At 42.1% G+C, this 26,765-nt stretch overlaps 1 protein-coding gene across 12 annotated transcripts in view; it reads left to right on the top strand.

Annotated features, from left to right (window-relative positions):
• CDC14B (cell division cycle 14B) overlaps positions 1–26,765 on the top strand; it is a 123,767-nt gene that overhangs the window by 17,607 nt on the left and 79,395 nt on the right. Inside the window, exon 1 of one of the 12 annotated variants that reach the window (XM_073021403.1) lies at positions 22,965–23,071. The exons of the other annotated variants lie outside the window; for them this stretch is intronic. The gene's annotated coding sequence lies outside the window, so the exon portion shown is untranslated. Of the gene's footprint in view, positions 1–22,964; positions 23,072–26,765 lie in introns of those variants that run through there. 12 annotated transcript variants of the gene reach the window in all.

Here is a 26,765-nt window from a genome sequence, read left to right as displayed (position 1 = left end):
GAAGATCTTAACGGATGGTTAAGCTGCTGGTTTCCATCCAGTAGCTGGCTGGAGTCTGATGGTTTCAAGCTGCTCTAAGTTGAGATGTAGTGATAATAGCCTTGGTGTAATCAGTGTCTCTTCAGTGCTAAGGCTCATGCTAAACCTGTGTCTCTCCCCAGCCCGCAAATAAAGTTTCTATGATATAGGTGCTCATTACTTTTAAAAAAAGGAACACAGAGAGAAAAAAAAAATCATCAGTGATCCTAATAGCATAAAATAGCTAACTCCAGTAGTTAGGTTAGACTCGGTTGTGTGGTGATACAGTTTGGCTTTGTCCCCACCCAAATCTCATGAATTGTAGCTCCCGCAATTCCCACGGGTACTGGGAGGCACCCCAGTGGGAGGTCATTGAATCATGGGGGCCGGTCTTTCCTGTGCCGTTCTCGTGATAGTGAATAAGTCTCATGAGATCTGATGATTTTATAAAGGGGAGTTTCCTGCACAAGTTCTCTTCCCTTGTCTGCTGCTATGTGAGACATTCTGCCACGATCCTGAGGCTTTCCAGCCACGCGGAACTCTGAGTCTATTAAACCTCTTTCTTTTGTAAATTACCCAGTCTTGGGTATGTCCTTATCAGCAATGTGAAAACGGACTACTATATGTGTTAATAAAAAATAAGACCCCCAGATCTCAGCAGCTGAAAATACAGATGTAATTCTTGTTTTTTGCAAAGGTGCTGTGCGTCAGCAGGGAACTGTGCTTGTTGTGACTGCTTGGGGAACATGGGCTGATGAGCAGCATCTTCTCGGTGTTGCCGGTCCCTGTGCAGAGGGAAAAGAGCTGTGGAAGGTCTGGAATTAACATTTAGATGCCTTTTTCCACTCATAGCTCACTGGCCAGAAGTAATCAAATGGCTCCACCCAACAGGCAATATGCCTGTTAGGTAGGGAGCCAGAAATATTTGGTGAACAGCACTAATGACTACCACAGTTAGTTTTTTTTTTTCTTTTTTTTTTGTGACTGAGTCTCGCTCTGTCACCCAGGCTGGAGTGCAGTGGCGCGATCCTGGCTCACTGCAAGCTCCGCCTCCTGGGTTCATGTCATTCTCCTGCCTCAGCCTCCCAAGCAGCTGGGACTACAGGTGCCTGCCACCACACCCAGCTAATTTTTTGTATTTTTAGTGGAGACGGGATTTCCCAGTGTTAGCCGGCATTATCTCAATCTCCTGACCTAGTGATCCGCCTGCCTCAGCCTCCCAATTTTTTTTTTTTTTTTGAGATGGCGTCTTGCTCTGTCACCCAGGCTGGAGTGCAATGGCGCGATCTCGGCTCGGGGGTTTAAGTGATTCTCCTGCCTCAGCCTCCCAAGTAACTGGGACTACAGGCACCCGCCACCACACCCAGCTAATTTTTGTAGTTTTAGTAGGTGGGGTTTCACCATGTTGCCCAGGCTGGTCTCAAACTCCTGACCTCAAGTGATCTGCTGCCTTGGCCTCCCAAAGTGCTGGGTTTACAGGTGTGCCATGCCCAGCCCTTTTGTAAGTTTTTTTTTTTTTTTTTGAGACGGAGTCTCTTTCTGTCACCAGACTGGAGTGTAGTGGTGCAATCTCGGCTCACTGCAACCTCTGTCTCCCGGGTTCAAGCAATTCTCCTGCCTCAGCCTCCTGAGTAGTTGGGACTACAGGTATGCACCACCACGCCCAGCTAATTTTTGTATTTTTAGTAGAGACGGGGTTTCACCACGTTGGCCAGGATGGTCTCAATTTCTCTACCTCGTGATCTGCCTGCCTTGGCCTCACAAAGTGCTGGGATTACAGGTTGTGAGCCACTGCCCCTGACCCCACAGTTAGGTTTTTAGATTGTTCAGAGCATGTTTAGATACACAGCTATGTTTATAGAGAAATACACTTACTTTTTTTTTTGAGAAGTCTTGCTCTGTCGCATACACTTTCACATCAACAAGATAAATATTCCAAGTACTATTATATCATTACTTTTTTCCTATTTCATATAATGTAGTGGAATATTGTATTGTCATAAACACTTCTAAACATGGATATCTTTTTTTAGTGGATGCATACTGTTCCATTATATGGTTGCATAATAATCTATTTCCTTGTGTGTCCTCTACTGAGCAAAATGTACATAAATTCATTTGCATAACATTGGGTAGAAAATTTTAGGAGTTGTAGACACCATCCCTAGCCAAGCCATGGCTTGCTGTTACAGTTTATAGGTTATAAACACAAGCGCTAGGCCGGGTGCGGTGCCTCATGCCTGTAATCCCAGCACTTTGGGAAGCTGAGGCGGGCGGATCACTTGAGGTCAGGAGTTTGAGACCAGCCTGGCCAATATGGTAAAACCCTGTCTCTACTAAAAATACAAAAATTAGCCGGGCTTGGTGGTGCACACCTGTAATCCCAGCTACTCGGGAGGCTGAGGCGGGAGAATCGCTCGAGCTTGGGAGGCGGAGGTTGCAGTGAGCCAAGATCGCACCATTGCACTCCAGCCTGTACGACAGAGTAAAACCCTATCTCAAAAAAAAAACAAAAACAAAAACATAAGCTCTGTTTAGAATACTCTCTCCTTATCCCATTAATCTCCCTCATAAGATACCTTTTAATAACTTTTTACACTTGATATTTTGGTAGGTAAATAAATTCACATGGTTCTGAGAATAAGTATAAAGTGAACAGCCTCTCATCAGCCCCTCCTTGTCCTCATCCGTCCAGTTCTTCTCACTCCTGCTATCCCTCACAGATTTTAAGTTTTCATTTCCCTCCAGAGTGTTTTTTTTTTTTAATGTATTTGCATAAAATAGATAATTCTTTTTTTTTTGTAGTAGAGATGGGCTCTTGTTATGTTGTGCAGGCTGGTCTCAAACTTCTGGCCTCAAGTGGTTCTTCCACCTCAGCCTACCAAAGTGCTGGGATTACAGGTGTGAGCCACCATGCTCAGCCAAGATTCTTTAAAAAATTATTATTTTACCCTTTTTATTTTGGGATAAATTTAGATTTATAGAAAAGTTACATTTAGAAATAATGGCCGGGTACGGTGGCTCATGCCTGTAATCCCAGCACTTCGGGAGGCCAAGGTGGATGGATCACGAGGTCAAGAAATTGAGAGCATCCTGGTCAACATGGTGAAACCCCGTGTCTACTAAAAATACAAAAATTAGCTGGGTGTGGTGGTGCGCGCCTGTAGTCCCAGCTACTTCAGAGGGTGAGGCAGGAGAATCGCTTGAACCTGGGAGGTGGAAGTTGTAGTAAGCCTCCCGGGATCGCACCACTGCACTCCAGCCTGGCGACAGAGAGAGACTCCATCTCAAAAAAAGACTTCACAAAGTGTGTTACCAAACTTTTAGATTTTTGTCAATCTAATAGGTAGAAAATTAGAGTCTCATTTGTATTTCACTTGTATTTTCATTTGTATTTCTCTTTTGAGTATAGATTGAGTTTCTGAAAACTGGCCATAAATATTCCTTGTGCATTGTTCTATTGGGCTATTGGCTGTTTCCAATTTTTATGTTATTATCTGTGATGAATTACAAATGTATTTTCTTTTTGTCGTTTACCTTTTGATTTGCTTATACTTAGTGCTTTGTGTTTGCCACACAAAGTTTATAGCTGACTGTTACTCTTTTCTGTTATGGCTTCTGGATTTTAAGCCATAATTGTACTCAACAGATTTATTGAGGAGTTCCTCTATGTTTTCTTCCATTTCTCCCATCCTAGCCTTTACACTATTGTCCTCATGAATTTTACTTTTACATATATTATAAATCTGTTACTTTTGTTAATTGCTTTTGTCAAAATAATCGTCTTTTAAATGAGGACAATAAATTCTTAAACACTTGTCCACGTAGTAGTTAGCATTTCTAGGGCCATTCATTCCATGGTATAAATACAGATTTCCAGCTGGCATTTTCCTTCTACCTGGAAGACGTCTTTTAACATTTTTTAGGGTGTAGATCTGCTAGTGATGAACTCTTTCGTCTTCTGAACGTCTAAAAATGTCTTCATTGTGCCTTTGTTTTTGAAGATTTTTGTTTAGTGGTGAACTTTAGGTTGACATTTTTCATTTTTTTTCTTTCAATACTTTAAAGATGTTTCTCTCCTGATTTTTTTTGTTTTTTGTTTTTTTTTTCCCCAAACAAGGTCTTTCTTTGTTACTTTGGCTAGAGTGCAATGACACAATCTCAGCTCACTGCAACCTCTGCCTCCTGGGTTCAGACGATTCTCCTGCCTCAGCCTCCTGAGTAGCTGGGATCACAGGCATGTGCCACCACGCTCGGCTAATTTTTGTATTTTTAGTAGAGTCGGGGTTTCACCATGTTGGCCAGGCTCATCTCAAACTCTTGACCTCAGGTGATCCACCTGCCTCGGCCTCCCAAAGAACTGGGATTACAGGCGTGAGCCGCTGCGCCTGGTCCTCTCCTGTCTTATCACTTGAATTGGTAGCAACAATAAATCTGATAGCCTTCTTTGTTTCCCTGTGTGTAATATTTTTTTTTTCTCTGACTGCTTTTAAGATTTTCTCTTGTTGGTTTTGAGCAGTTTGTGATGTGCATTGGTGTGGTTTTCTTTATGTTTCATGTGCTTGAGATTGGTTGAACTTCTTGGATCTCTGTGCTTACAGAATTCATCAGTTTAGAAAGCTCTCAGCCATTATTTATGTAAATATTTTTTCTGCCTCCTCCTTAACATACAGATACCTGCTTATTAGACCATTTTTACGTTATTGTACAGCTTACTCTTATGCTTTTTTTTTTTTTTTTTTTAAATAAGGAAGGTCTCCCTCCATTGTCCAGGCAGGAGTGTAGTGGTGTGATCATAGCCCATTGCAGCCTCGACCTCCTGGATTCAAGTGATCCTCCCACCTCAGCCTCCTGGGGCTGGGACTACAGGCACACGCCACCACTCCTGGCTAATTTTTGTATTTTTTGGTAGAGACAGGATTTCACCATCTTGTCCAGGCTGGTCTCCAACTCCTGGGCTCAAACAATCCTCCCTCCTTGGCCTCCTAAAATGCTGGGATTATAGGAGTGAGCCACTATGCCTGGCCTTCACTTTTTTGTATTGTTTTCCCCTCTCTTTTCATTTGTATAGTTTCTAATGCTGTGCCTTTAAGTTCACTAATCTTTTCTTATGTCTTATCTGCCATTAGTCCTATCCAGTGTATTTTTCATCTCATAATTGTAGTTTTTATTTTCAGAAAGTTCAGTTTGGGCCATTTTTATATCTTTCATGTCTTTTTTTTTTTTTTTTTTTTTTTTTTTTGAGACGGAGTCTTGCTCTGTCTCCCAGCAGGCTGTAGTGTCATAGCGCAATCTCGGCTGACTATGACGTCCGCCTCCCGGGTTCAAGCAGTTCTCCTGTCCAGCGTCCTGAGTAGCTGGAACTACAGGTCTGCACCACCATGCCCAGATAATTATTGTATTTTTAGTAGAGACAGGGTTTCACCATGTTGGCCAGGCCAGTCTCAAACTCCTGACCTCATGATCTGCCCCGCTCAGCCTCCTAAAGTGCTGAGATTACAGGCATGAGCCACCATGCCCAGCCTTTTTTCTTTTCTTTTTTTTAAATAACAGCTCTAATTCACATACCATGCAGTTCACCAACTTAAAATGTATATTTCAGTGGTGTGTTTGTTGAAAGTTATATTTTACATAGTATTCAAATGTTACTTAATTTTAAATATTTTTAAAGCTTTTTCAAATAATAGAATATTTGTAGAGTTGTGTGCCTGTTACCATGATCCGATTTTAATGTATTTTCATTATCCCCTCAAAAATACTTATACCCAGTAGCAGCTGTTCCCTTCCCCTCACCTCTCCCAGCTAGGTGTAACTACAAACCTACTTTCTCTCACTACATGTTTCCTATTTTGAATATTCCATATAAATGAGATCTTACTATTTGTGTTCTTCTATGCCTGGTTTCTTTTCACACAGCATGTTTGTGAGGTCCACCTATTTGGTAGTATGTATTAGTACTTACTCCATTTTATGGCTGAATGCTACATTATATGATGGTATTATATTTTGTTTATCAGTTGATGAACATTCAGGCTGTTTCTCCGTTTAGGCTATTATGACTAGTGCTGTTATGAACATTCACATGCAAGTTTTTATGTGGGCGTGTATAGGTAGATGCCTATTTTACTGAATATATGGAATAAGTTATAGTAACTTCTAGTGTGTTTCTCTGCTAATTCCAACTGTGTATCAGTTCTGTGTCTGTTTTGGTTGATGATTTTCTTCTTTACGGGTCATGCTTTTCTGCTTCTTTGTATGCCTGGCAATCTTGGATTGGATGCTGAATTTTACTTCATGGGTGTTAAATATTTTTGTATTGTTATAAATCTTGAACTTTGTTCAGAGACGTAGTTAAGTTACTTAAACAGTCTGTTACTTTTAGATCTTGCTTTTGTGATTTGTTAGGCAGACCTGGACCAATGCTTAGTTGAGGGCTAATCTTTCTTTTTTTTTGTCTTTTGAGACAGAGTCTCACTCTCCCTCCAGGCTGGAGTGCAGTGGTGTGATCTCAGCTCACTGCAACCTCCACCTCCCGGGTTCAAGCATTTCTTCTGCTTCAGCCTCCTGAGTAGCTGGGACTACAGGCGCACACCATCACACCCAGCTAGTTTTTGTATTTTAGTAGAGACGGGGTTTCACCATCTTGGCCAGGATGGTCTCTGTCTCTTGACCTTGTGATCCGTCCGTCTCAGACTCCCAAAGTGCTGGGATTCCAGGCGTGAGCCACCGCGCCCGGCCAAGGGCTAATTATTATTTATTTCCCGAGCACTCCATCCAGTGCCCCATGATGACTTAGGCGTGCTGAGAACAAGCGCTTATCAGAGCCTGTATGATTCTGCTATAATTCTTTCAGATGATTCTCTCCTGGGTTTTTTTTTATTTTTATTTTTTGTTTGTTTGTTTTTGAGATAGCCTTGCTCTGTTGCCCAGGCTGAAGTGCAGTGGCACAATCTCGGCTCACTGCAACCTCTGCCTCCCAGGTTCAAGTGATTCTTGTTCCTCAGCCTCCTGAGTAGCTGGGATTACATGCATGCATCACCACACTGTGCCAATTTTTATGTTTTCAGTAAAGAAGGGATTTTGACATGTTGCCTAGGCGAGTCTTAAACTCCTGGACTCAAGTGATCCACCTGCCTCGGCCTCCCAAAGTGCTGAGATTACAGGTGTGCACCACTGCGCCCACCCTCTCCTGGGTCTTTAGTAGTTTTCTCACTTGCATATTCTATGTTCTCTTGAATTCTGTTGGATACTTTGGACCCTTTGCAAATCTCTAGGGTTCTCTATTCTGTGCAGCTTTCTTCTCTTTGGTTACTCTGTCCTGGGAGCTCTTGCTGCCTTGATTTTCCCTAGACTCAGCTCCATGTCCTTAATTCAGGGCATCTGCCAGGTTCTGCCTCAGTTTGCTCTCCGTGCAGCAGCGGTAAGCTGAGGCAGTTGCAGGACTCACCTTTTTGTTTCCTGTGTCTCAGGGATTGCCTGTGTCCTTCGTTGCTTGATATCCAGTCTTGAAAAACATATAATGTATTTTGTTTTTTATAATTTAAGTTGCTTTTTCCGGAGGAATAGTAAATCTGGTTCCTGTCGCTCTATCTTGTCTAGTAGTGGAAATCTTATGTTTTCTTCTAGATTTTTTGTTTTTATTTTCTTACATCTAAATGTTTTCTTCATTTTAAGTGTACTCAGCTGTGAAGTCATAGAGTTACTTTATTTATCTTTTCAGATTGCTACCTAATACCATTTATTTACTTGACATCTAGTTTATCATCTTTATCATGTATTACATTCCTGAATGTGTTCGGGTCTATCTTAGGACTTCTCTTGACTTCTCTTCTTTGTATATTGTCTGTTGGATGCCAGCAACTCTCTGTTTTAGTAACAGAGGCCTTTCAATATCTTTATATATCCAGGTGTGCTAGCCCTTTTTAGAGTTTTTCCCCCCCCAGCTTTCTTTCAAACTCTTCTTGTTTGTTCTTGCTTATTTTTCCATATGAACTTTAGGATCCACTTGCCTTCCATGAAGAAACACAAAATCCTGTTAATTATTTACATGAATTAGCCTAGGCAGAAAAAAATATTTATAATGACTTGTCTGTTCACAAACATGGTATGGCTTGCCTTTTTTTTTTTTTTTTTTTTTTTGAGACCAAGTCTTGCTCTGTCGCCCGGGCTGGAGTACAGTGGTGCCATCTCAGCTCACTGCAGCCTCTTCCTGGGTTCAAGAAATTCTCCTGCCTCAGTCTCCTGACCAGCTGGGACTACAGGCGCATGCCACTACGCCTAGCTAATTTTTGTATTTTTAGTAGAGAGGGGGTTTCACCATCTTGGCCAGGATGGTCTCTATCTCTTGACCTCGTGATCCACCTGCCTCGGCCTCCCAAAGTGCTGGGATTACAGGCGTGAGCCACCACACCCGGCCCTGGTATGGCTTTTTGACTGCTGAAGTCTTCTTTTGGGTCCCTCAGTAATATATTAAAATTTCATACCTGTCTTGCACATTACAATGTTAAACTTCTTAGATATTTAGGAATTACAAATGGGATTTTTATATTCTATTTTATTTCACGTACGAACCATTTTCTGAACAGTTAACTCTTAGAGCAAATATTTTAATTTTATTTAACTTTGACTCCTCAATGTTTGGAAAATAAAGACTGAGGAGTTATTGTAACCTCCATAATGCTACATTTACATTGTAGATGAATACCAAATGGCCTTGTTTTTATTTAATAAAATTATAGGAATTAACTTTTCTGATCTTTTAGGTATTTTATCTTACTATAGCCCTTATAAATAAGACTTTATTAATATTCTTGTTTAGCAGCCTGTTTTTTTGTTTTTGTTTTTGGTTGTTTTTTTGTTTGTTTGTTTGTTGTTTTTGAGACATAGTCTCACTCTGTTGCCCAAGCTGGAGTGCAGTGGCATGATCTCGGCTCACTGCAACCTCCACCTCCCAGGTTCGAGTGATTCTCCTGCTTCAGCCTCCTGAGTAGCTGGGACTACAGGCACCTGCCACCATGCCAACTAATTTTTGTATTTTTAGTAGAGATGGGGTTTCACTATGTTGACCAGGCTGGTCTTGAAATCCTGATCTCGTGATCCACCCACCTTGGCCTCCCAAATTGCTGGGATTACAGGTGTGAGCTGCTGTGCCCGGCCAGCAACCTGTATTTGAAGGGTAAGTTAACAAAGCTGATGGTGAACATATTTCAGTAAATAGATTTCTTTGCTCGATAAGTGCATAGGAATTTGCTCGAGAAGCAAAACAGCTTTTTAAAAACTTAAGGTTTGGCTGGGTGTGATGGTTCACACCTGTAATCCCAGCACTCTTCCACACAGAGGCAGGTGGATCACTTGAGTCCAGGAATTCAATACCAGCCTGGGCAACATAGTAAGACCCTGTCTCTACAAACAGTATAACAATTAGTTGGCTGTAGTGGCATGTGCCAGTAGTCCCAGCAACGTGGGAGACTGATGAGGCGGGATCACTTGAGCCTGGGAAGTCAAGGCTGCAGTGAGCTGTGATTGTTCCACTGTACTCCAGCCTGGGCAAGAGAGTGAGACCCTATCTTAGAAAACAAAAAAACCCTTAAGGTTTTACATTGCTGAAAGAAATTAAAGACACAAATAAATGGAAAGACATCCTGTTGCTTGTGAATTGGAAGACTTAATATTCTTAAGATGTTAATAACCACCTAAAGCTATCTGCAGATTGAATGCAGTCCCTATCAGAATCCTAATGGCATTTTGTGCAGAAATAGAAAAATAATCCTAAAATTTATATGGAACCTCAAAGGACATTGAATAGCCAAAACAACGTTGAAAAGGGGGGAGGGGGCGGGAAGCTAGAGGCTTAAATTCCTGATTTCAGAATATATTACAAAGTGACAGTAATCAAAGCAGTATGATACTGGCATGAGGACAGACTGGTGGAATAGAATAAACAGCCCAGACATAAACCCTTATGTATATGGTTAAATGATCTTTGGCAAAGATGCCAAGAATTTGTGTCTTCAATAAATGGTTTGGGAAAACTGGATATCCACCTGCAAGAGAATGAGGTTGGACTCTTACCTTACCCTGTATACAAAAATTAATGCAAAGTATCTCAAAGACCTAAACATAAGACCAGAAACTATAAAAGTCTTAGACAAAAGCATAGGAAAATGCCTCATGACACTGGGTTTGGGAATAATTTATTGGATATGATACCAAAAGCACAGGCAGCATAAACAGAAATAGACAAGTGGGATTACCTCAAACTTTGAAACTTCTGCTCAGCAAAGAAAACAGCTGAGTGAAAAGACAGCCTATAATGGAAGCAAACCATATCTCTGATAAGGGGATAGCACAAGGGGCTAATATAGAGAGTATACACACAACTTCTGCAACTTAACAAACCAAACAAACCAATTAAAAAATAGGCAAAGGACTTGAATCAACAGTTTTCTAAAGAAGATACACAGCTGACCCAACGAGCATATGAAAACTGCTCCACAGCCAGAGCTGTGGCATGCACCTGTATGTAGGCCCAGCTACTTGGGAGGCTGAGGTGGGAGGACCACTTGAGCCCAGGAGTTCGAGGCCAGGCTGGGCAAAAGAGACTCCATCTCTAAAAAAGAAAAAAGGTGCTCACTGACACTAATCTTTAGAGAAATGCAAATCAAAACTACACCTTTTAGGATGGCTGCTGTCAAAGAAAAAAAAAAAAACAGGAAATGTTGGCGAGGATGTGGAGAAATTGGAAGTCTTGTACACTGTTCATGGGAATGTAAAATGGTGCAGTTGCTATGGAAAATAGTATAGAGGTTCCTCAGAAAACTAAAAATTATCCAGCAATCCTGCTGCTGTTTATAACACCAAAAGAATTGAAAACAGGATCGCCCAGCGGTACTTTCACACGTATGTCCAGTCTAGTTCAGCATTTTTCACAAGAGCCAAGAGGTGGAAGCCACCTCAGTGTTTATCAACAGATGAGTGGAAAAAGAAAATGTGGTGTGTATGTAACAGTGGAATATTATCCAGCTTTAAAAAAGAAAGAAATCCTGTCACATGCTACAACATGGATGAAGCTTCAGGACATTATGCTACGTTCAATAAGCTCATCACAAAAAGACAAATACTGCGTGATTCCACGTATATGGGGTATCTAAATTAGTCAGACTCCTAGAGACAGAAAGTAGAATGGTAATTTCCAGGAGCTTTGGGGGATGGGGAAAAGAGGAGTTCTGTTCAGTGGATATAGAGTTTCAGTTTAGCAAGGTGAACAACTTTTAGAGATGTATTGCACAGCAGTGTACTTACAAGTTAACATTATTATACTGTGCTCTTAAAATGGCTAAGATGGTAAATTTTATGTTGTTATTGACTGCAATTAAAAAACTTATTTATTTATTTATTTATTTATTTACTTTTTGAGACAGAGTCTCGCTCTGTTGCCCAGGCTGGGGTGCAGTGGTGCAGTCTTGGCTCACTGCAAGTTCCGCCTCCTGAGTTCATGCCATTCTCCTGCCTCAGTCTCCCGAGTAGCTGGGACTACAGGCACCCGCCACTACACCCAGCTAATGTTTTTGTATTTTTTTAGTAGAGACGGGGTTTCACCATGTTAACCAGGATGGTCTCGATCTCCTGACCTCGTGATCCGCCTGCCTCGGCCTCCCAAAGTGCTGGGATTCCAGGCGTGAGCCCCCGTGCCTGGCCTAAAAACTTATTGGTTTTAAAAGCTCAGTGTTATATCTATTTCTATTTGCACACTAATCTTAATGTTCTATTTGTGTAGCTTTTCTTTCTTGAATTACATTAGGCTCCTGAAGATCAAGACTCTAGATTTCAAAGAATATTTTACTTGTACCTTAAGCAAATAAGTACATACACTTGACAAATGAAAAGGTTACTTTTAGGAATGGAATGGAAATATGAAAGTAGAATTGTTTAGGACAATTTAGGCTGTGTGATTAAGCATAACAGAATGCTTGCATATTCATTCAAATTAAACAAAAAACCAAATATACTTACTAGGCGTAATTTTTTTTTTTTTTTTCAGACGGAGTCTCACTTTGTTGCCCAGGCTGGAGTGCAATGGCGCAATCTCAGCTCACTGCAACCTCCACCTCCCAGATTCAAGCAATTCTCCTGCCTCCGCCTTCCAAGTGGCGGGATTACAGGTGCATGCCACCACGCCTGACTAATTTTTTTGTATTTTAGTAGAAGTGGGGTTTCACCGTGTTGCCCAAGCAGGCCTTGAACTCCTGAGCTCAGGCAATTCATCCGCCTCGGCCTTCCAAAGTGCTAGGATTACAGCAGGAGCCACTGCACCCGGCCACCAGGGTACTTTTAATCAAAATGTTTAATACTTTATGAATTTCATTCTACAGAAAGATTTAATTACTGCTTTCTAGTGGCGTTTTGTCTATTAAGTGATACTACAAAATTTAAATCTACTTCATAGTTACAAGCTAAACATCACTTTGTTATAAAATAGATAAATATAATTCAGTATTGACATTAAAATTCCCAGATTTTTACTGACTTCTTCGGAAACTGCCCTTTTCATGTAAGAAAAGGCAGTGTTTTAAAAACTACAAATTTGGCTGGGTGCAGGGGCTCACGCCTATAACCCCAACATTTTGGGACGATCACTTGAGCCCAGGAGTCCAAGACCAGTCTGGTTAACATAGCAAGACCTTGTCTTAGCCAAAAATACAAAACTTAGCCGGGTGTGGTGGTGTGTCCCTGTGGTCCCAGGGACTTGGGAGGCTCAGGCGGGAGCATCGCTTGAGCCCAGGAGGTGGAGGCTGCAGTGAGCCTTGATTATGCCACTGCACTCCAGCCTGGGTGACAGGATGAGCCCTATCTCAGAAACAACAAGAAAAGCCCTATAAATTTAAGTACATTTCCCATTCTGGATAAAACTAACTCAAAATTTTAATGTCAATTTGGGAAACTTAGTGAGCTTTTTGCCCTGAACATCAAAGTATAAGGAAATTTCTCTTAAAATCCTTTGGCTTCCGGTGGAGCTGCTGACAGGCTGTGCACTGCAGTGGGCTGCTGCAGAGAGCTGAATGTTCCTGCTGTGCAAATGTGTTGTAGTAAAAGCTGGCTTGTAAGTAAAGGCAGCACACTCCTTTGCTGAAAGCCCTGCGTGGGTTTATAGGGGGCTTCCAGTGAACAGCCCACTCCTTCTCCTGCGTTTCCACACAGTTCTGCTCCTTCCTGCCCCTTCCCCAGGACCCCCAGAGTGTTTCTTTTGTAGTATGGCAGCTCCCACAAGAAGCAAAGCTTTGAAAGGAATTGAACCTTTCTATGATGTGGGTTTCAGCGTTTTTCTGGTTTTCCTTTCTGGAAAAGAAAAAATTAAATCTTGAAAGCCATATCGTATTAAGTAGGCAGTCTGGAAGTCACTTACCTGAGTCACTTAATTATTTTCCCGTAGGTTTTTCCTTGAAATAACACTATGATATAATAATGAGTAATCGTGGGGGTGGGGTGGGGAGTTGGTGCCCTTTAAAGAAATTACTCTAGGGCAATTATTGATACATGTGCTCCTTCATATTTGTTCATTCGGAATACATTGGCTACATATGTTCATATATCACCCTGTTGTCACAAGCCCTGTGCAGGCTACTTACTCTCCCTTGGTGCTGCCTCTCCCATTCATAACATTAGGGTGCTCAGACCTAGATCATCAGACTGGTGAAAGGTGAAGGAGATCACATGTATAAAGTGCCTAGACTAAGATGTACTCCACGGAGCCCTGCCTCTGTATTCATATTCACTTGTTTATGAAACAGGCATCAGCTGAGTGCCTGGTGTGAACTCAGCAGTACAGGGCCAAGTGTATCTGCCCGGGGGTGCTCTGATGCCTGGTGCTGGGATCAAGGCTCTTGGCAGCAAAGGCCCTCGAGGCAGAAGGAACACTATTTGCTCCCTGCCTCCATGGAGGCCTTTTGGCTGTCAGGATCCCCCTTGTCAGAGGCTACAGATTAGAAACTGCTAGGTTTATTTCCTCCATCTGTGCTGCCCCTTGCAGTGACCACTACCCACATGTGGCAGTGGCTCCTGTACTGGACAGAGCAGATGGAGACTTTCCCCGTCTTGCAGAAAGTTCTTTTGGATGGTGGTGGTCTAGGTGGTGAAAGAGCTTGGCCTAGTCACTGTTTTCCCTTTTTTTTGAGACGGAGTCTCACTCTGTCGCTTAGGCTAGAGTGCAATGGTACAATCTCGTCTCACTGCAGCCTCCACTTCCTGGGTTCAAGCGATTCTCCTGCCTCAGCCTCCTGAGTAGCTGGGATTACAGGCACGCGCCACCACGCCCGGTTAATTTTTGTAGTTTTAGTAGAAACAGGGTTTCGCCGAGTTGGCCAGGCTGGTCTTGAAAGTGATCTGCGCACCTCAGCTTCCCAAAGTGCTGGGATTACAGGCGTGAGCCACTGCACCTGGCCTGTTTTCTCATTTTAAATCCAGTTTATGTTTTTTTTTTTTTTTTAAAGTAACAGGGTTGATAGAATATAGGGAATGGCAGATAATCTATTAAAGATAATTTAGGCCCTATTTCCATGAATTTTCCTTTGTGACAATTTTAGGACCTGAAGAGCTACCTTTAAAAAATTTTAAAATATGGGCTGGGCATGGTGGCTCAGACCTATAATCCCAGCACTTTGGGAGGCTGAGGCCATAAGCTTGCTTGAGCCCATCCTGGGCAACATGGCAAGACCCTAGCTCTACAAAAAAAATTTAAAAATGAGCTGAGTGTGGTGGTGCACGCCTGTGGTCCCAGCTACTCAGAAGGCTGAGGTGGGAGGATTGCTGGAGCCCAGGAGGTCAAGGCTGCAGTGGGTTGTGATTGTACTACTGCAAGGCATTGTGGCACGCACCTGTAATCCCAGCTACTTGGGAGACTGAGGCAGGAGAATTGCTTGAACCTGGGAGGCAGAGGTTGCAGTGAGCCAAGATTGTGCCACTGTTCTGCACCCTGGATGACAAAGTGGGACTCTGTCACAAAAAATAAATAAATAAAATAAAGTCTGTTTTATTAACTGCCAAGAAATTTGAAATGATGTAGACACTTACTTATCTTTTTCCCCTTTGAAATGCTTATGTAGATGGAAAAATTAGAATGTAACCTATCAGAGTTCTTGGCTTATGATCCTAGAAGAATATCTGTCTGCTGAAAGTGAATGCTTTATTCCTCTGTGCCTTCTCTTCTCTGGGTCAGGAGTCTGACTTTCTTGACCATGATCCAAATGTTTTAGGGCATGTTAGTGATACCATATGTAATCTCATTCTTTGTACCATACTGCTGGAAACTGACCTGAGCCAATCTGGTCGTACCCCTTAGGACTTTTTGACAGGTTACAGTCACAACCAAAAAGACTTGAGGTAGATGGAGTTTAGCTGCTCCCGCACAGCACTGCTACCAAGTTATAATAAAAACTGGCCTCAGATGAAGAAGTCTGCCACTCAACAGTCATTTATTAAATGTGTATTTATTAGCAAGCAGGCACAAAACAGATGATGCGTCCTGTCCTGAAAGCTTAGCTCTTGCATTTTGTAGGTACTCTGACCCCTCCTTTTATGAAAAGCTTACTTGAAACACAGGTACAGGATTTGTCATGCTTATAGTTCATCCCAGTCAATCAGAAATCCTCACGATAAGGCCAGGCTCGGTGGCTCACGCATGTAGTCTCAGCACTTTGGGAGGCTGAGGCAGGCAGATCACTTGAGGTCAGGATTTCCAGACCAGCCTGGCCAATATGGTGAAACCCCATCTCTACTAAAAATACAAAAATTAGGCGTAGTGGTGCGTACCTGTAGTCCCAGCTACTGTTGAGACTGAGGCAGGAGAATAGCTTGAACCCAGAAGGTGGAGGTTGCAGTAAGCCCAGATCACACCACTGTACTCCAGCCTGGGCAACAGAGCAAGACTCTGTCTCAAAAATAAATACATACTCACAACCGGTAGCTGGATGGTGGCGCTGGTTTACGCATCAGACTGAAGTATCAAACACTATCCCTGAAGAACAGTCTTGTTAGATTCCTCTAATCTGTTCATGCAAATGTGGGGCGTATCTGTAAAATATTTTATGCAAATTTGCATATGTGGACAGTCACTGATTTCACCAATGAGAGCCCATTTCTAACAGGGATGATTCTGATGAACACACCACTGATTTTACCAATAAAAATATTTTTGGTGCCCAGTATTTGAATTATAAATTTTCCAGAGGTATGGATAACAGAAGAGCTACTGTATTACTTCTGGAATGTGACTTCCTGCCTTAATAATGGCCATCCATCTCTGGAGTGTGAGTTTCTGATTTGAGCAGCTGCCGCCAGATCTGCCTGACCGACTCCCTGGTGTAGCTTAAACCAATCATATATGTTTTATTCTTGTCTCTGAAGTTAAAGTAAATTAACAACCCAGGCCCATTATATAAAATTAGTAAGAGGAATTCATCTGGATAGTCCATACTTTCTCCTGATCAATTTAATTAGTAAATCTGGTGAAAGTCTCAGATGATAGTTTAATTATACAGCATCCAGTGACAAAGGAAACTAAAGTCTTGAACTCTAATTTTGCTTTTGTGTTTTTGAAATGTTTGTTCCTCAGTGCCATAAAGAAATAGCACTTGAAGATAAATTTAATTTATTTAGCAAGGCCATTTTTACTGCAGAAAGGGTACACTCACCAGCAGTTTTGCCATGAGAGTACACCAAACAAAGAAGACAGGGTCATTTATAACCTGATGGACCCACCCTACTGCTGTGTCCGGTTTCCATTGGCTGGAGCCGCACCTTACATTCCGTATTTGTCCCAATTGGCTAGCAACTTAGAACTTTTTAAAAGAGGTAAAGGTAGAGTGGAACAAAGGAAGGAGGAAGTAACTTGTGGAATGCTTAAGAAAGGTAAAAACACTTTTAAATAAGGAAGGGGAACAGGCTATCACCTAATGCTTACTTGGACCAGTATAAGCATGCCAGGGCAAATATTTAGGCTAAATTGTGGGAGCTTAGAACATAAAGTATATTGATTTTTTTATTACGGCCAGCAGATATTTAAGAATGTTAGCACAGGTCTTTGGATAAATTTTGCTTCTAGGAGAAGTTACTATTCTTAATTAGACGGGAAGGAAAGTCTTTGAAGAGGAACCTCTACTTTACTTTTTACAGTGTCATATTGACAGACAGCATGTGGGATGGGGGCTGGAGAGGTTTTTCCCAGTGACTTAAGTCTCAGGGCCCTTTGTCGGAAAACAGAAGGAGAAGCAGAGAGCTTGCTGATGGAGCTGTCCCTCAGTTCTCCCCGTGAAGCGCACTGGGAGTCAGCTTTGTGTCTCCAGCCAGGGCTGCAGGGGATAACTAAGATAAGGAAGGATGATGATGAAAGCAACTGGCTGGAGTTGTTATCGCATCTTTCCATTTCAGAGTGCTAGCTACCGATGCTGTGTTTAACCTTATGTCTGTGCTGGGAGGGTGGATCTTGTCCTGGCAGGAAGTAGCGGTTGTTTGACCACACTGAACAGGGATGCAGAGGACACTAAGGTTGAGGGGGAAATAACTGTGAAAGGTGAAAGGCTTCCTCCTCATCCTTCCCTCACTCCCCAGAGGAATATATTTTCACTTATGAACTAACACCAACACGTTCAAACCCACGTAATACTCAAAAAGTAAAAGCTTCCTTCCCTGCCCCCAAATCCCAGTTCCATCTCCTTGGTAACCACTGTAATTCTTTGGTGGGGGCATTTTTCTGTTGCCTTTCTGTTTATTTTTTGATTAATTTAATTTTTTAAGGGATGAGGTCTCTATCGCCCAGGCTTGAGTGCAGTGCTGTAATCATAACACACTGTGACCTCAACCTCCTGGGCTCAAGTGATGCTCCTGCCTCAGCCTCCCAAGTAGCTGGAACTATAGGTGTGAGCCACTGTGTCTGGCCCTGTGTTTATCCTTATTTTAGAAGATTGTTTGTTTATTTATTTTCTTCTTGTCCTTCAGTGGATACAAATCTGTTATTTATTTTTATCGTTTTTGAGATGGAGTCTCCCTCTTGTTGCCCAGGCTGGAGTGCATTGGTGCAGTCTCGGCTCACCTCAACCTCCACCTCCCAGGTTCCAGTGATTCTCCTGCCTCAGCCTCCTGAGTAGCTGGGATTACAGGCGCGCGCCACCACGCCTGGCTAATTTTTGTATTTTTAGTAGAGACACGGTTTCAGTATGTTGGTCAGGCTGGTCTTGAACTCTGGACCTTGTGATCCGCCTAACTCTGTCTCCCAAAGTGTTGGGATAACAGGCATGAGCCACCGTGCCGAGCTTAAATCTGTTTATTTTTATACATATAAATTTACCTTAGAAATAAGGCTTAGTTTTGATTTATTTTGTTTACATATATCGTGCAATTAGGTTTTTTAAATACTTAGTTGATCCTTGTATGACTGTGGAAAGGTTACATATTGATCTACTTTATTAACTTTAAGTGATAGTATGACTGCCATAGTTTAATTATTGCCCTATTAATGACAATTATTTCCATTTAGTCTTACTGTAGGCACTGCTATAGTGAACACCTGTCAATTGCTTCTTGGTACTCCTATGCCAGGATTTGTCTCAGGTCGATTTTGAGAGAGGGATTGGCTGGGTTACCAGTTAACAGGCATAACAGATTCTGCCAGATTGCCCTCCAGAACGCCCCCATCTATTTACAGCCTTACCGTCTTTGTAAAAAAGTGTCAATCTAGCCAGGCGCAGTGGTTCGTGCCTGTAATCCCAGCACTTGGGGAGGCCGAGGTGGGCAGATCACCTGAGGTTGGGAATTCGAGACCAGCCTGACCAACATGGAGAAACCTCGTCTCTACTAAAAATACAAAATTAGCCAGGCGTGGTGGTGCATGCCTATAATCCCAGCTACTCAGGAGGCTGAAGCAGGAGAATCGCTTGAACCCGGGAGGCGGAGGTTGCGGTGAGCCGAAATCAGGCCATTGCACTCCAGCCTGGGCAAAAAAAAAGAGCGAAGATCTCAAAAAAAACAAAAAAGTAACAATCTTCCCACAATCTTTGCCTAGGATTGCTATCAATATTTTAATTTTTTCCCAACTGGATGACATGAAATAAAATTTCATTATTTTGTAATTTTCATTTTTCTCATTACTAATCAGGCCAAATACGTCACATGGTTTTCGGTCATCTGTATTTATTTTTCTGGTTTGCCTTTTTAATATATGATTATTTTCATTGCACTGTGTATGATTTTAAGATTTGTATAGAAATAGTTTTATATTTATATATATTCCTTGTTATGGAAGCTACAAATAGTTTTTCCTAGTCAGTTGCTTTAAAAAAAAACAAAAAAGCTTTTAGAGTTACAGAAAAGTTATAAGAATAGTAGAGCATTCCTGTGTCCGCCTCACGCAGTTTCACTTTTCCCTGGTGTTGTCATCTGTCTTCATCATCTAGGGCTGCTGTGACAGAATACACTCTGCATAGTCTGCGTGGCGTAGAAAACAAACGCATTTTGTCACAGTTCTGGAGCTTAGGACCTCCAAGAACAAGGAGCCAGCAGAGTTGGCTTCTCCTGAGGACTCTCTCCTTGGCTTGCAGACTGCCGCCTTCTCCCTTGTACCTCCACATGGCCTTTCCTCTGTGCATTCAGTGGGAGAGAGTGCTCTGGTATCTCTCTCTCTCTTTTTTTTTTTTTTTTTTTTTTTTTTTTGAGACGGAGTCTCGCTCTGTCGCCCAGGCTGGAGTGCAGTGGCACGATCTCGGCTCACTGCAAGCTCCGCCTCCCGGGTTCACGCCATTCTTCTGCCTCAGCCTCCCAAGTAGCTGGGACTGCAGGTGCCCACCACCACGCCTGGCTCATTTTTGTAAGAGACGGGGTTTCACCATGTTAGCCAGGATGGTCTCGATCTCCTGACCTCGTGACCCACCCACCTCGGCCTCTCGAAGTCCTGTGATTACAAGTGTGAGCCACCGCGCCCGGCCCGTATCTCTCTTCTTATAAGGCTATCAGTCCCACCTGTATGACCTTGTTTGACCTTGATTTCCTCCTTAAAGGCCCTATTCCCAGTAGTCACATTGGGGGTCGGGGCTTCAGCATAAGAATTGTAGGCGCACAATTCAGTCCATAACATCATCTTACATTACTGTGGTGCTTTAAGAAACCAGCACTGGGCCGGGCGTGGTGGCTCACACCTGTAATTCCAGCACTTTGGGAGGCCAAGGCAGGCGGATCAGCTGAGGTCAGGGATCCGAGACCAGCCTGGCCAACATGGTGAAACCCTGTCTCTACTAAAAATACAAAAATTAGCTGGGCATGGTGGCACATGCCTGTAATCCCAGCTACTTGGGAGGCTGAGGCAGGAGAATCACTGGAACCCGGGAGGCAGAGGTTGCAGTGAGCCGAGATGGCGCCACTGCACTCCAGCCTGGGCAACAGAGTTAGACTCCGTCTCAAAAAAAAAGAAACCAATACTGATATGTTATTATTAAGTATACTGTACTTTATTGGGATTTCACCAGCTTTCCTATTAACCTTCCTTTATTCTGAATTTCAATCCACGTTGCATTTAGCTGTCATCTGCCTAGCCACCTAAGGTCTATAAAAGTTTGTCAGCCTTTCCTTGTTTTTCGTGATCTTGACAGTTTTCAGGAGAACGGGTCGGGTATTTTGTAGAATGTCCCTCAAGTTGGGTATGTCTGCTTGTTTTCCTCATGACTAGACTGGATTTTTGGCATGAATACCACAGAAGGTGAAGTGCCCTTCTATCACATCTCGTCAGAGGTACATGAAATCCACATGACATCACGGGTTAGTCACAGTCATTTGGTTAAAATCGTGTTTGCTAAGTTTCTCTTCTGTAAAGTTACTGTTTTTCCCTTTCCATACTGTATTCTTCGAAACAAGTCACCCAAGTCCAGTCCACACTCAAAGGGGCGGGAGGGGTTAAGCATCACTTCTTAGAGAGAAGTAGCTACATATATATAATTTGAAATTGTTCTATGAGGAAGATTTGTCTCCTCTCCGTTTATTTACTCAATCACTTATGTCAATATGGATTCATGCATATTATTTTACACTTTGGATTAAAATCCAATATTATATACTTATTTTGTTGCTCACATGGTTCTTTCTTTGTCTGTCGGAGTTTTTCAGGTTGGCTCCAGTATCGCACTTTTCTCCCACCCCGTTTTCTTAAAAAATATGTTTATAATGTGTTCTGTACATTTAACAGTCTGTTTTCTTAATAACTTTTCCTTTTTGTGTCTAAGTTTTAAACCGTGTATCAGTTAGTTAGGCTAGGCTATATTGTGATGGCAGCCCCAAAGTCTTAGTGGCATGTGACAAGCAAAGATTGTTTTTGCTCATGACACATGTCCAACACTGGTTAGGTAAGAACTATTACTCCTGCAAACCAGGCTGGTGGAGCATGGCTACTTCATCTGTAGCTTTTCATTGAGCGTAATGTAAATGCAGTCATATTTATTTTATAATACATACATGTAGATATCTGTAATGTGTGATACATACACACACAGAAATGTGCACAGCTCTGTAAACAGCTTGTGAACGTCCTGGGTAAGTAAGTAGCAGATGGATGGAGAAACAGGACATCACCATAGGCCTGGCACGGTGGCTCACACCTGTCATCTCAGCACTTTCAGGGGCCGAGGCAGGAGGATTGCTTGAGCCCAGGAGTTCAAGACCAGTCTGGGCAATACAGGGAGACAAAAATTAACCAGGTGTGGTGGCACGCATGCCTGTAGTCCCTACTACTCAGGAGGCTGAGGTGGGAGGATCCCTTGAGCCCAGGAGTTCAAGACCAGCCTGGGCAACATGGTGAAACCCCACCTCTACAAAAAATACAAAATTAGCCAGGTGTGATGGTACATGTTTGTGGTTCCAGCTACTTGGGAGGTTGAGGTGGGAGCATTGCTTGAGCCTGGGAGGCAGAGGTTGCAGTGAACTGTGATTGCATCACTGCCCTCCAGTCCAGGTGACAGAGGTAGGCCCTGTCTCAGAAACAAAAGTATCATCACACCTCAGGAACCACCCTCTGTGCCATTTCCTGGTGACCACCCCCTTCAAGGATAAATACTACCCTGATTTGTATTGCCATAGATTTGTCTGGTTTTGAAATCTATATGAATGGAATCATACTGTATTTACTCTTTTTTTCTTCCAGCTTTTCACAAATGTTTGTGAGCATTGTTTGTGATGTGTGTGGCTGTAGCTCAGGCACGCCAATTGCCATGTAATATTCCGCTATAAGGAAGCACCCAGCATTCGATTCTATTGTTTCTAGTCATTTGGTTGTTTTCAGTGTTTGCCTATTATAAATAATGATTCTAGGAGCTTTTAAAAAATACCTTTCTTGGTGAACGTGTGTATGAATTTCTGTTGTATGTAAATCTAGAACTGGAATTACTGAGTCGGAAGATGTGCTCTATTTATTTGTTGTATGTAAATACTGTCAGCTTTCTACAACGGTTGTGCTGCTGCTGTAATCTTAAATTCTGCAGGATAGAGGGAGCGTTCTGTGGGGTTGTGCGCCATGGATTAGTGGTCTGGCCTGGGAGTAGCTTTCTCACTTCTGTTCACTTAATCATGAAGCAGTCAGCGCGAGCAGTCCCACTGTGGTCTGGGATGTGGAGAGCCAGAACTATTATGTTCAACTTTTTAATCCAGAAATAATTACTTTTTTTGTAAATGGTGTGATAGAGGGAGACATTTTTAGGCAAATAGATTTTTGTTTGACTGCGTTCCATAGATTTAAATAAGAATTCTTACTGACATTACTCTTAAAGTAATTTGTGTTGAATTTTCTTTGAATGCTCCATTATTGCAAGGTTATTTAGAAATGGGTTTTAAATGTTTCCATATTGATAGATTGATAGATTTTTGATGATCTTCTCATCTAAACTTTTTTTTTTTTTTTTTGGAGATGGAGTCTCGCTCTGTCACCCAGGCTGGAGTGCAGTGGTGCGATCTTTGCTCACCGCAACTTAACACCTCCCAGGTTCAAGCAATTCTCCTGCCTCAGCCTCCTGAGAAACTGGGATTACAGGTACACGCCACCACACCAGCCAATTTTGTATTTTTAGTAGAGACTGGGTTTTACCATGTTGGCCAGGCTGGTCTCGAACTCCTGACCTCTAGTGATCCACCCACCTCAGCCTCCCAAAGTGTTGGGATTACAAGCGTGAGCCACCGTGCCCTGCCAAAACATTTCTGTTATTGTATTGTAGTCATTGAACATGGCCCTTGTGTATGGTTTCTGCTTTCTAGAATTTGTTGAGATTTCCTCGTGACCTAACACATGACAACTGAATACCCTGTTTGAAAAGTTTATGTGTTCTATGTTGAAAACAGTTCTATCTACTGGGTCATGCCACTAATTCCTTATTTCATTTTTTTGAAGTGTGTTTAGTCTTCTATGATTATGGATGTACTAATTACTCCTATTTTCACTTGTTTTTGCTTGATAGATTTAAAATCTGTCATTATGTGTGATGGTTATAATCTTTTGGTAAATTATATCTTTCTTTTCTTTTCTTTTTTTTTTTTTTTTTTGAGATGGAGTTGCCCTGTTTGGAGTGCAGTGGCTTGATCTTAGCTCACTTCAGTCTCTGCCTCCCGGGTTCAAGCAATTCTCCTGCCTCAGCTTCCTGAGTATCTGGGATTACAGGTACTCCTCGCCACCATGCCCAGCTAATTTTTGTATTTTTAGTAGAGAAGGGGTTTCGTGATGTTGGCCAGGCTGGTCTCGAACTCCTGACCACAAGTGATCCACCTACCTCAGCTTCCCAAAGTGCTGGGATTACAGGCATGAGCCACCACGCCCGGTGATTATATATCTTTAAACATTAAACACCTTTGTCTTTTAATTGCTTTTTATTGTGAATTCCTTTTTTTTTTTTGAGACGGAGTTTTTGCTCTATTGCACAGGCTGGAGTGCAGTGGCGATATCTCGGCTGTCTGCAACCTCCACCTCCTGGGTTCAAGCAATTCTTCTGCCTCTACCACCCAGGTAGCTGGGATTACAGGTGCCCGCCACCATGCCCAGCTAATTTTTGTGTTTTTAGTATTTAGATGAGGGCTCACCATGTTGGCCAGGCTGGTCTCAAACTCCTGACCTCAGGTGATCCACTCGCCTCGGCCTCCCGAAGTGCTGGGATTACAGGCATGAGCCACTGAGCCTGGCCTCTGAAATCTGTTTTATCTGATGTTAACATTGCTGCTTTCTTTTTTCCTAGCAACTGTATAGCATACCTTTGTCTATCCTTTCATTTCAATTTTTTCTGTAAGGCTTTGTTTTTATTGCCTTTATTAAACATATAGCTTGAGAACTTTTTGGGGTTTTTTGGTTTGTTTTTGGTAGAGATGGTATCTCACTTTCTTGTCCAGGTTGGTCTTGAACTCTAGATTCAGGGGATCCTCTTGTCTCGGTCTCCCAAAATGCTGGGATTATGTGAGCCCAGCTTAGCTTGAATTTTTTAAACTCATTTTGAAAATCTTGTCTTTTAACAGGTGAATTTTGTTTTGCATTGTAAAATGATAGCTTGTATGTTTGGACTTATTCCCACCATCTTATTCTGTTTTGTTTGCCATAATATTTCTTCTTGCTCTTGGGTGCCTTGCTAACATTTTCTCAGTTTCATTTTCTGTCTTGGTGTAGTGATTTGGAAAGTATGAAAACTTATATAGTTCTTCTAGTGCCTCCCTTAAAAAAAAAACTTATAAAGTATTTCAGAGACGCAAATGAGTATGGAGACTAACATAATGTTGGGGGAGATATCTAGGGCTTCTGTAGATAAGATTACTTTTTTCTACCTTAGTTCCAGACCAGCTGATTGAGAAACACAGGAGTTAAACAAAGATTAAAATTACCAGGCTTGGTTTATCTGTGTGGGCATTTAGATCCGAAGGCAACTGGAATTACTTGCGCAAGCAGTCACTGGCACGTCAGACATCCACAAGGACAAATTCCAGACAGTGCGTCTGCAAACGGGGTAGAGCCTTCGACACCCCGGATCCATGGGTGACTGTGTAGAATAGTGCCTCCTCCACCCTCTTATCTGCGGGGAACATGTAGCACCGGCAAGAAGTAAACATCCGTTATAAATCACATCACTAAGGTTTCAGGGTTATTTGTTGTCACAGCTTATTCTGACGAATAAACTCAATTCATCAGAGGGTATAGAGTGAACCAGAACTGTACTAATTGTAGGTTCGGTCGGTCTGAAAAAGGAGCAGGAAGGATAGTTAGGCTTCTTCATCCCGTGCATTTCTTGTTTCACTCTCTGCTCACGGTATTGACTGGGGTGTTAGCTTTTTCCTCTTTGATGTATGGTGCTTTGTAAATTCTAAATACTAACACTTTATTAGTTTTATACATTGTATGTTCTTCTCCTAGTCTGTGAGTTATGTTTTTAAATTTTGTTTCTGGGCTCCTGTGTTGAACAGAAATATTAAATCTTTGTGTGTGTGTGTGTGTGTGTGTGTGTGTGTGTGTGAGAGACAGAGTTTCGCTCTTGTTGCCCAGGCTGGAGTGCAGTGGTGCCGGCTCCCAGCTAATTTTTGTATTGAAACACTAAATCTTTATGTAATCAAGTTTCTCAATCTTTTACTTTACAGTTTGGGTCTTTTTTGTTTTGAGTAAAAAAGAAATCCATCCCTGTTTCACTAAGCTGAGTTATTTTCCCATATATTCTTATACAACTTTTATATCTAGGTTTTTAATATCTAGTTTTTTAGTCCACTTGAGGTATTTTTTTTGCCTTTGGTGGGTAGTGGTGTATGGTATGAGATAGGGATCAAATTTCTTCCCTCCCCCACCCCCAACAATACGGACACCAGTTGTCTCACATGTACTGAGTATTCTTCATCCATCGATGTGTAATGCCCCTAATGTCACATGTGATGTTTCCATGTATATGTGGCTCTCATCTTTGCCTGTTATATCTGTGCCAGTAGTACACTGTGCCAATACTGCCTAAATTCTTGTAAGTTTTAATATATGGTAGAGCAAGAGCCCCTTCCTTGTTTTTTTGTTTTTTTGTTTTTTTGTTTTGAGATGGAGTCTCACTCTGTCGCCCAGCCTGGAGTGCAGCGGCACAATCTCGGCTCACTGCAAGCTCCGGCTCCCAGGTTCACGCCATTCTCCTGCCTCAGCCTCCCAAGTAGCTGCGACTACAAGTGCCCACCACCACGCCCAGCTAAGTTTTTATATTTTTAGTAGAGACCGAATTTCACTTTGTTAGCCAGGATGGTCTTGATCTCCTGACCTCGTGATCCGCCCACCTCGGCCTCCCAAAGTGCTGCGATTACAGGCGTGAGCCACTGCGCCCAGCCTTCTTGTTCTTTTTCAAAATGTTTTTGGTTCTTCTTGGCCCTGTGATCTTCTGGATTAATTTATATGTATTAACATGCCATATTTCATGTGATTTATTACATGTAACATGTAAATTTATTACATTTAATTCATGCAATTTACATGTATTAGTACATCAGGTTTCATGTAGTTTATTACGTGTAATGTAAATTTATTACATTTAATTCCTTTATTAGCATGTCATTTACATGTATTAGCATGTCAGGTTTCATGAAAAGACCTGTTGAGATTTTGATCAGAATTGCATTTCTTTTGAGGGAAATTACCATCTTTATGATATTGAGTCTTCCTGTTGATAAACCTACTTTATTTCTCCATTTATCCATAAGGGATATGCACATCTTTTTTTCTCTATTACATTTCATAA

Source organism: Chlorocebus sabaeus, chromosome 12 (assembly GCF_047675955.1).
Source record: "Chlorocebus sabaeus isolate Y175 chromosome 12, mChlSab1.0.hap1, whole genome shotgun sequence".
NCBI lineage: Eukaryota > Metazoa > Chordata > Mammalia > Primates > Cercopithecidae > Chlorocebus > Chlorocebus sabaeus.
This window is presented reverse-complemented; position numbering and strand designations above follow the sequence as displayed.